Source organism: Hordeum vulgare, chromosome 3H (genome assembly GCF_904849725.1).
Source record: "Hordeum vulgare subsp. vulgare chromosome 3H, MorexV3_pseudomolecules_assembly, whole genome shotgun sequence".
NCBI classification, from domain to species: domain Eukaryota; kingdom Viridiplantae; phylum Streptophyta; class Magnoliopsida; order Poales; family Poaceae; genus Hordeum; species Hordeum vulgare.
In genome coordinates this window covers 100,512,147-100,524,143 of record NC_058520.1, presented here as the reverse complement: position 1 = coordinate 100,524,143, position 11,997 = coordinate 100,512,147, and positions in this window count along the sequence as shown.

Below are 11,997 nucleotides of genomic sequence, written 5' to 3'. Positions count from 1 at the left end.
TAAGTGTACAAACCCTGTGGGTTCAAGATCTATGTAGACATGACCGAGACACTCTCCGGTTAATATCCAATAGCGGGACCTGGATGTCCATATTGGATCCTACATATTCTACAAAGATCTTTATCGGTTGAACCTCTATGTTAAGGATACAGTAAATCACGTATAACATTCCTTTGTCCTTCGGTATGTTACTTGCCCGAGATTCGATCGTTGGTATCTCGATACCTATTTCAATCTCGTTACCGGCAAGTCTCTTTACTCGTTTCGTAATACAAAATCCCATGGCTAACTCTTTAGTCACATTGCTTGCAAGGCTTGTTTGTGATGTTGCGCTACTAGGAAAAAGCTTATACACAATATCTTAGTAGTAGCGCTTGTTAAAACAAAGCTCTACTGCTAAATAACAGTACCACGTGGATAAAAAGCTCGGTACTTCTACAAAAATAGGAGTAGCACGTTCAAGTAAAATGTGCTGCTACTATGACTGCTCTAACCGTTGTTGCCATGCTTGGTATTGTAGTAGCGCGGTTCCGAGAATGCGCTACTACTAAGTTTTCCAGTAACAACGCGTTTTTAGATAACGCGCTATAGCTAAGTAGCTATAGCGCTTGCTAGTTAAGAGCGCTACTACTAAGTTTGACTTGCCCCTACGCGCGGGCATCCCTCCCCCAATTCCCCATTCTTCTTGTCCGCATCTGCAACTTCTCCCTCGCCGCCCCTGCTCCCTCGTCGCCCTCAACCTCTCCCTCTATCGTCCTCATCTAATATACCACAGGAGCCGCGCGCCATCGCTGCCACCGGAGTTGTGCACCCCCGGTGCCACGCAGGCCTCCCTCTCCATCACCGGAGCCACCAAAGCCACCACCGAAGCCACCCTCCGTGCCACCGTCTCCCCTGAGCCACCGTCAACTCCCCTGCCTCTCGGTAAGCCCCACGCCTCCTCTCTAGGTTAATTTAGTTATGAACCCTAGAATTAACTTAGGTGAACCCTACTTATGAACCCTAGTTATGAATTTAGTTATGAATCCTAGTGAGAGCAATTTATATAGTACTTAGGTTATGTTAGGTTATGTACTTAGTGACAATGTTGTTAGTTAGGTTATGTTAGAGAAAAATGGTGTTAGTTAGGTTATGTTAGAGAAATTTATATAGTACTTAGTGAGATAGGGAGAGGGCAATGTACTTAGTGAAAATGTTGTTAGTTAGATTATGTTAGGGCAATGTACTTAGTGAGAGAGGGAGAGGGGGAGAGATGGAGAGCGAGGGAGAGGGGGAGGGAGAGGGAGAGAGATGGATAGGTGAGGAGAGGGAGAGGGAGAGAGAAGGAGACGGAGGGGGAGGGAGAGGGAGGGAGAGGGAGAGAGATGGATACCCAAGTGGCCTTTTGTTGTTTCCACGGAATGAAGCCGAGTGGCCTATGTTTTGCCGGAATGTTGATTCATTTCTGTTCCGGCAATTTTCAGGTGCTTGATTTGTCCACTCTTTAGTAAAGGTCATGCCGAAATTTTTCGTCAATTTCGGCATGACTTGTGCTACAAACTAGGACATATCGAGTGCCCGGGATTCGCCGCACCGGGAATGAATCAACGTTCCTCCAAAACATACGCCTTTTTTTCTCATTATTCATTTTTTTCTCAAGCCCCGAACGTTGTTGCGGAAATATTTAAAATATATATGTATATATATATATATATATTGTTTTATTATTGTATCTATGTTGTCTTACTTGCATGCTGAGAAAAATAGCAAGTGGGCGCTAACTAAATTAATATGAGATGGTTGTCATACAAATGATAACTAGAAAGTAAAACATAAAGCTTGGCGAGACCTTCGAAGTTTCTATAGTACGCAACGATGACTAGTGTTTTTTCGTAATTAAGCATGCATGACTTCTATTTCTTTGCCCAACGTGTAATTTCTGTTTTATAGAATTCGACTAGTTCATCCCTTGCCATGCAAGAAGGTATGTGTTGGAGAGGCTCGGTTTCGAAGACCACGAGAGTATGGAGACGAGGAGAGCTAACCTGAGGACTATACATGGTCATACATTTGTGATCAAAGTAATGAATTCAGTTTGTAACATGGAAATAGGGTGCCAAAATTGGGAAGATCTTTGCAAGGCATATGGATTTCAGGATGGTATGGAAATAACCTTCGATCTTCGTCCTCAAGATAATATACCAAGTAACATCGACATTTGGGTGGTTGTCGATATGCTTCCTGTTTTACCTCCATGTGAGTTCCTCAACCATATTTCTCAAGGAATTTGCATTTATATTTAAAAATAGTTGGTGTTCATCCATATACTAAATTTGTTAAATTATTATTTATGGCTTATTTCGTTTCTTCGAGTGAATTACGGAAATTCATTGACACGACACACTACACGTATGGATCACATCTAACTTGGGATGAGAAGGATGATCTTCTCTACTTTCTTGTTGGTGTCCTGGTTGGTAGGGATAACTTCCTGCATAATTTGGGAACTGGCCCAAATTATACATTTTACATGAAACAAATGCATAGATTGAGGGTGGATGACATTCGCTGATATATCTTGGTAAGAGTTTCCTAATTAAGTACGCTCTACTATTTCATAAATGGTGTTGATTACATTGCGCTAAATAGGTTATTATTATGTTCTTCAACAGCAACTGCCAAATGATGTAGTGCCTCCATTGATGCACCCAGAACGTCATATGAAAATTAAAAGCCCACTGAGAGCTGAGTACGATGCTCCATACTCGACTGACGCAAATACAAAAGGCTCCGAATTGAAGCATGGAGGGAAATAAATAAGGATCGCAAGCCACAAGTAGGAGACCGTTGGATCTCTGTGCTTCATCACAGAGACATATGTGTTATTCTGTTTTATGACATTGTACCTAGGAGTGAGGACTAGGTCTTATGAGAGACAAGTTTTTCTGGTTTATATTAACTTGGTATGATCGATTAGGATGCATGCATATGATGACTATTATGATGTGTTTCTGTTTTATGAGATTTTAACTTGGTATATGATTAACATAATGATGAGTTGTTAGATGAGTACGTTACATGATGATGAGTTATATGACATATATTTGATTAAAGTGGATGGATGCAAGTGACCAAGTTGAATTAGAGGAAAATATGATGTTGCGATTGGGAACATTATATTTTATTCCAATTCAACATGATCACTTACATCCATCCACTTTAATCTAAATGTATTTGTTGGCACAATAATTATTGATTTTGTATATTAATATGTGTAACCGTTTGTATACGAACCGGCGCCTCAAGAAATACTACATTATGTATGATGAGACATGCCATGTAACTTGTATAGCTATATCATGATTATGATGTGATGACATGATTTCTATTGGATGGTATGATGAGACTATTATGTGTATGATAATCATATCATAAACTAGCAATATGCTCATCATAGAATATTGTATAAAAACATCACAAAAACGTAGCAAAAAAAGATATGTGAAAATATAGTAGTAGCGATCTTTAGTGGTGAAAAAAAAACGATACTGCTAAGCCACTTAGCAGTAGAGCTGGTATGGACAACGCTACTGCTAAGTAGCTATAGAAGTAGAGTGGGCCAAAAAGCGCTACAGATAAGCGTTAGCTATAGCATCGTATTAGTAGCGCGGTACACCGCACTATTGATAGCCCTAAAAACCATGCTACTGCTAGGCTTTTCCCTAGTAGTGTTGTATTACCGAGTGGGCCCCGAAATACCTCTTCGTCATAAAGAGTGACAAATCCCAGTCTCGATCCATGCTAACTCAACGGACACCTTCGGAGATATTTGTAGAGCACATTTATAGTCACCCAGTTACATTGCGACGTTTCATACAAATAAGGCATTCCTCCAGTGTGAGTCAGTTATATGATCTCATGGTCATAGGAATATATACTTGAAATGCAGAAAACAGTAGCAACTAAATAACACTGTAGCGACCCGACTCAAAACGAGTCAAGCCTCTGTGTTTCTGTGCCATCCCTGGTTCAGTATGTTGTTACACATAGTACATCAATGTATATATCAAAGTGCAATCACATGTAAATAGCGTAAAACTGATATATACCTTAAATATCTCAGCGGAAGCAGTCAAGGGAGTCGAGTCCCAATAAACACCAACGGCAAGTTGAGTGTAGACCGTAACCCTGAATCGTACTCTTACTCGTCGAAGAAAATATCCGCAACATAAGACGTTGCAGCCGTGTAGGTCAGCATATTGAATATGCCGGCAAGTCACATAAGAGAGGGGTGAAAAGTAATCATATATACTATATGCATATATGGCAGGTGGGGCTATAAGTTTTGAGCGAAAAGCAAGTTTTCTCCTACATCAAGAGAGGGCTAAAAGCAAAATGTTACTACATTGTTGGTTGTTAACGAGATGGTTCCGCCAACCAATTCTCGTACCCGAGTTGTCAAAAATTCCCACATCAATATTATTATTTGTGTTGAGAATTTCAGATAACTTCAGTTCCTTTGGCTGAAGTTGTCCATGACCATGGACACGGCTAATCGATTAGGTTTGAGTACTCTGCAGAGTTTTGCACACGTTCCCCACAAGATTTGATCGCCTCCGAGTATGTCCTCGCACTTCAGGGTGTTTGAAGACCGAATGATCAAAACATGGTCTTTCAACGGGTCCCTCTGAATCACTCTCGGTGCCCATCCAATCCTACCGTTCTTCTACATCTGCTAGCATCGCCTGTCCAGAGTCGCCGCGTTGTCCAACCAAGCCAGAGCCCATAATGACTTGTGGCTGTGCATGTAAGCCTTGGGTCTTGAAAATATCCGTCCGTTTCTTTGAGCCTGGGTGAAGCTTTCCGCAAGATGTCATGGCCGTCTCCAGCATCCCGGGTCATCCACTGGTTTCTCCAGGGATCCGATCAACCGTCCTTCACCCAGAGTTGCATTGCATCACGAGGTCTTGAAAAGTCTTGACTTAACCGGTCTTGGTTATTAAATTATTCTCGCATCACTCGTGGTAAACTCTCAACCAGGATCCCGTCTACTCAAGCATAGCAATATGGAATTTGTCGTCCCGGGCCAAGTAACGGGGTTGTTGGGTGCCTACCACATGATACTACAACCTATACTAAAATTTCCAAGTACCTAAGCAGCATGCTATTGGGGAAAGAAAGGTGAAACTACCATGCATCGAAAAACATAGGAGATAGTATGATCAAAATGACTTGCCTGGCGATGTTGACGAAGAAGAATTTCTCAAGAAATAACTTGATAGACTACTCGTCACTCTCCGATGAAATCTATATAACAAACATATCATTCACATAAGCACTCATACTAGCAATCTTTCTAGCAATCAAAACAAAAGAGAGAGTGAATAAGAATCCGAAGGAAACTTCAAATAAGACTAGGGAGTCTTCTACTACATCAAACACTAAATAGTTTTTTTGTCTAACGGAAAATAATAACAGGGAACTAAGATAAAATAGAGTATTTTCACAAAACTTTTTGGAAGTATTTCCAAACGGAATTTGAAACAGTGGAGAAACCAATTGCAAGTTATTAGAGAACTAGAATTGATTTCATGATAACATATCAAAATAAAAATGAAAACTTGTTGCAAACCTACTGGTAACTAACAGAAAAAAACATAATCTTTCTGAAATATAAAAGAAAATAATTTAAAAACAATTATAGAAAAACAATTAAAAACAATTTAAAAACAATTTAAAAACAATTATTTAAACATAATCTTTCTGATTGGTTGCGGGTGTGTTTGCTGCGGGAGTAGTAAGCAAATGGCCGATAACTAAACAAAACTCCGGCTAAAATTAAGTGAGATAGAAAACCGTTCGGTTCTTTAACTAAAACAGAAGGGGTATTGTGATCTAATCTAATGCATTCATTTAGATCCGACGGCTACCAGGGGGTGGGGGTGCTCACCGTGGGGAGTTGCTGGTGCTTCTTCTCCGGCGAGGCAGAGAAGGTGCGGTTGACGGTGAGAGTCCTCCGGCGGTCTCCGGCGGCGGAGGAGGTCACGGGGATGTTGCGGGGAAACTCCTCCGTCGATTGGTGGCTGTGGAGGGGCGGTTTGGTGATGCGGCACGGGGCGGGGATGGCTCCAGTAGCTTTGGCCGGCTCCAACTCTGGCGAGGTGGCGAGGGTGGTGATGAGGCGATGAGGGCTCGGGCTAGGGGAGAAAATGGGTTGCGGGGAACGAGGGGGATCTCGTGGTGGCGTCGGTTAGGGCGGGGAGGCGAGTGGTGGCGCGGGGGGTGGCGGCGGTTCTACTGGAGCTTGGGCTCCAGCAATGGCGGCGGCGTACTGGTGTGCGGAGGAGGGGGCCGAGGGGGTGAGGGGGAGGGCGGTTTATAAAGGGGGCGAGGGAGGCCGAGAGAAGGAAGGGGAGGGGGAATCGGGAAGGGGATCCCGTGATCAGAGGAGGTGGCGCCATGGAAAGGCTGGTCCGCTGGGAAGGAAAGTCCCGTGGGAAGAAAGAAGGAAGGAAGAAGAAAGAAGGAAAGAAAAAAAGAAAGGAAAGAAAAGAAAGAAAAAAAAATAAAGAAAGGAATGGGGTGCACTGAGCCAGGGGATTCTTGCTCGCGTGGGGAGGAGGACTCCCAGCGATCTGGGGATCTAGCCCCCGATTTGTTTTTGTTTTTTTAAAATAGCAAGAGAAAAAATAAAAGGAAATAATTTATATGGAGTATTATATACCAAATCGATCATAAAAATATTTCCTAATTGATTATCATTTTTCCAAAACCAGAATAAAAACTTTTAAAAAAAATGTTTTTTCAGAAAAATCCCTAAGGCTTGGGTCTTCTTGGCTCAAAATATTTCAGAAATGCCTCACATTTTGGAGGGTCATTTTTCCTCCGCTCTTTCTTGCGTGCAAGAATTTTGTCGGGGCATTTTGTCGGGGAAGAAAAATAAAGAAGCAAGGGCAAATGTTTGAAACAATTTCAAATGCAAAACTCCGTTCAAATTCTTTATAGTTGAAGAAGTCATGTCATCTTCTCTCATTGCTTTTGAATTTGAATCTACCGGAGAAGGGGAAAGTCATTTTATTCCCTCTCATTCAAAAGTTTTTGAAAAATTTCAAATTCCACTCAAGCTTCAATCACTCAATCAAACAAACAATCATTCTAATAATTATTCTAACATTCCAAAATTTGGGATGTTACAAACACGATCACATGCTATGTTTATAGTTTGGGTCTTGTCCATCACATCATTCTCCTAATGATGTGATCTCGTTATAAAGTGACAACACTTGTCTATGGCTAGGAAACCTTAACCATGTTTGATCAACGAGCTAGTCAACTAAAGGATCACTAGGGACAGTGTTTTGTCTATGTATCCACACATGTATATGAGTTTCCATTCAATACAATTCTAGCATGGATAATAAGCGATTATCTTTAAACAGGAAATATAATAATAACTATTATATTATTGCCTCTAGGGCATATTTCCAACACAAATACCCTCTTCCTATATATCAATCTTCGACTTCGGACAATTCCGGAACTCCTCGTGACGTCCGGGATCTCATCCGGGACTCTGAACAACCTCCGGTGACCAACATACAAAACTTAACTATACAGAAACATCACCGAACATTAAATGTGCACACCCTGCGGGTTCGAGAACTATGCAGACATGACCGAGACACTCTCCGGTCAATAACCAATAGAGGGACCTGGATGCCCATATTTGTTCCTACATATTCTACGAAGATCTTTATCGCTCAAACCTCTGTGTCAAGGATTTAGTTAATCTCATTTACTATTCCCTTTGTCTATCGGTATGTTACTTGCCCGAGATTCGATCTTCAGTATCTCCATACCTTGTTCAATCTCGTTACCGGCAAGTCTCCTTACTTGTTCCGTACTACAAGATCTTGTGACTAACTCTTTAGTCACATTGCATGTAAGGCTTGTTGTGATGTTGTATTACCGAGTGGGGCCCGAAATACCTCTCTGTCATATGGAGTGACAAATCCCAGTTTTGCTCCATGCCAACCCAACAGACACCTTTGGAGATACCTGTCGAGCACCTTTATAGTCACCCAGTTACGTTCTGACGTTTGATGCACACAAGGCATTCTCCTAGTGTCCGGGAGTTGCATGATCTCCTGGTCATCAAAACAGATACTTGACATGCAGAAAATAGTAGCAATAAACTGAGACGATCATACCCTATGTTCATAGTTTGGGTCTTGTCCATCACATCATTCTCATAATGATGTGATCCCGTTATCAAATGACAACATATGTCTATGGCCAGGAAACCTTGACCATGATCAACGAGCTAGTCCATAAGAGGCTCACTAGGGACAGAGTGTTGTCTATGTATCCACACATGTATTTGAGTTCCCAATAAATACAATTCTAGCATGGAAATATAATAATAAGTAATTTATTATTGCCTCTAGGGCATATTTCCAACAGTCTCGCACTTGCACTAGAGTCAATAATGTAGTTCACATCACTATTTGATTCACACCCAATAAGCTCTGGGTTTAATCATGTTTGCTTGTGAGAGAGGTTTTTAGTCAAAGGGTGTGAACCTTTCAGATCTGTGTGTGATTTACAAATCTCAGTGTCATCCTGTATATGCTTCTACCACACGCCATTTCAAGCATTCCAAATGACTACTCCACTCTACGAATCCGGTTTGCCACTGAGAGTCATCCGGATTGGTGTCAAAACATGCATTGACATAACCCTTTACGATGAACTCTTTTATCACCTCCATAATCGAGAAACATTTCCTTAGTCCTCAAGTTACTAAGAATAATTTTGACCGCTGTCCGGCGATTCATTCCCGGACCACTCTTTGTAACCATTGACAGACTCATAACAAGGCGCACATCAGGTGCGGTACACAACATGGCATACTATAGAGCATATGGCTAAGGCATAGGGGACGACCTTCGTTCTTTCTCTTTCTTCTGTCGTGGTCGGGCTTTGAGTCTCACTCAAATGCATACCTTATGACACAGCCAAGAACTCCTTCTTTGACCGATCTATTTTGAACTCCTTCAAAATCTTGTCACGCTATGTACTCTTTGAAAATTTTATCAAGCGTTTTTTCTATCTCTATAGATCTTGATGCTTAGTGTTCAAGTAGATTGAACCAGGTTTTTCTTTGAAAAAATCTTTCAAAGAAGCCTATATGCTTTCCAGAAATTCTACATCATTTCCTATCAATAATATGTCAACCACATATACTTATCAGAAATTCTATAGTGCTCCCACTCATTTTCTTGTAAATACAAGTTTCTCATAAACTTTGTATAAACCCAAAAACTTTGGCCATCTCATCAAATCGTGTATTCCAACTCCGAGATGCTTTCTCCGGTCCATAGAAGGATCGCTGGAGCTTGCATAGTTGTTAGCATCCTTGGGATCGAAAAAACCTTCTGGTTGTATCACATACAACCTTTCCTCAAGCAAACTTTCGCGGAAACAATGTTTTGACATCCATGTGCAAGATTTCATAAAAAATGATGCAACTGCTAACCTAATTCCAACAGACTTTTAGCATCACTAAGAGTGAGAAAGTCTCATCATAGTCTACTCTTTGAACCCGTCGGAAACCTCTTTGCAACGAGTCGAGCTTTCTAAATGGTGACATTCGCCATCATCGTCTGTCTTCCTTTTAAGGATCCACTTCTACTTAATAGCCTTACAACCATCAAGTACTTCTTCCAAACCCCACAATCGCTTCTCCGTAGCTCGTAGGTTCATTATTGTACAACAACATGACCTCCAAGACAGGATTACCGTACCACTCTAGAGTAGTACGTGTGCTTGTTGAACTACGAGGTTTGCAAGTAACTTGATCTCAAGCTTCATGATCATCATCATTGGCTTCCTCTTCAATTTGGTGTAGGCGCCATAGGAACAACTTCCTGCGCCCTGCAACACTCTGTTTGAAGTAGCAGTTCTACAACCTCATCAAGTTCCACCATCCTCCCACTCAATTCTTTCGAGAGAAACTCTTTCTCAAGAAAGGACCTGTTTTCAGCAACAAACATTTTGCTTTCGAATCTGAGATAGGTGGTGTACCCAACTTGTTTTGGGTATCCTATGAAGATGCATTTATCCGCTTTGGGTTCGAGCTTATCGAGCTAAATCCCTTTGACATAAGCATCGTAGCCCCAAACTTTAAGAAACGACAGCTTAGATTTCTCCAAACCATACTTCATACGGTGTCATCTCAACGGAACTACATGGTGCCCTATTAATGTGAATGTGGTCGTCTCTCATACCTAACCCCAAAATTATGGTGGTAATTCCATAATAGACATCATAGTATGCACCATATCCAATAGGGTGCGGTTATGACATTCGGACAGACCATCACACTATGGTGTTCTAGGTGGCATGCGTTGTGAAACCATTTTCACATTGTATTAAATGTATACCAAATTCGCAACTTAGATATATTTTTACCTCCATGATCACATCATATACATATTATTCTCTTGTCACGATGATCTTCAACTTCAGTCTGAAATTACTTGAACTTTTCAATAATTCAGACTCGTGTTTCATCAAGAAAATACACTATTATCTACTCAAGTCATGAGTGAAGTAAGAACATAACGATATCCACTGCGTGCCTCGGTGGTCATTGGACTGCATGCATCAAAATGTATTATTTCCAAAAATTTACATGCTCGTTATATCACTGGAAAACGAGGTCTTCAGTCATCTTGCCCATGTGGCATGATTTGCATGTCTCAAGTGATTCAGAATCAAGTGAGTCCGAACGATCCATATGCATGGAGTTTCTTCATGCGTTTACACCAATAGGCATGGCTCGCATGTCTCAAATGATTCAAAAACGAGTAAGTCCAAAGATCCATCAGCATGGAGCTTCTTCATGCATTTTATACCATTATGACTCAAGCGGTAGTGCCACAAGTAAGTGGTACTATCATTATTACTTTGTATCTTCTAGCATCAATATTTTGAACATGTCTATAAATATGATCGATATTCAATAAACCATTCATATTAGGTGCATTACCATTGAAGGTATTATTCAAGTAAACAGAGTAACCATTATTCTCTTTAAATGTATAATCTTATTGCAATAAACATGATCCAATCATGTCCATGCTCAACACAAACACCAAGCAACATTTTGGTTTAACACTAATCCCGAAGGTAGAGGGAGCATGCGATGGTGATCACATCAACCTTGGAAACACTTCCAACACACATCGTCACCTCGCCTTTAGCTAGTCTCCATTTATTCCATAGATTTTATTTCGAGTTACAAACATTTAGCAACTGAACCGGTATCTAATACCCAATTTCTACTAGGAGTACTAGTAAAGTACACATCTATAACACGTATATCTACCATTTTTGACATTGCCAGCCTTCTTATCTACCAAGTGTCTAGGGCAGTTCCACCTGAGTGCTCATTCGCTCATAATAGAAGCACTCAGTCTCGGGTTTGGGTTCAACCTTGGGTTTCTTCATTGGAGTGAGAACTTACTTGTCATTCTCGATGTTTCCCTTCATTCCCTTTGCCCTTCTTGAAACTATTGGTTTTACTAACAATCAACACTTGATGCTCCTGCTTGATTTCTACCTTTGAAGTGTCAAACATCGTGAATAACTCCGGGATGATCATCTCTATCCCTGATATGTTATAGTTCATCACGAAACTCAGTAGCTTGGATGATCATTATCTTATCTTGGAAGATCAACTCCCACTCGATTCAAGCAAGAAATTGTAGCACCTAGACAATCTGAGCACATGCTCAACGATTGATCTTTTCTCCCTTACTTTGCAGGTAAAGAATCTTGTAGGAGGTCTCATACCTCTCAGCACGGGCATGAGCCTGAAATCCTCATTTCAGCTCTTGTAACATCGCATATGTTCTATGACGTTCAAAACGTCTTGGGCACCTCATTTCTCAGCCATAAAGCATGACGCACTGAACTATCAAGTAGTCATCAAAAATGTGTATGTCAGATGTT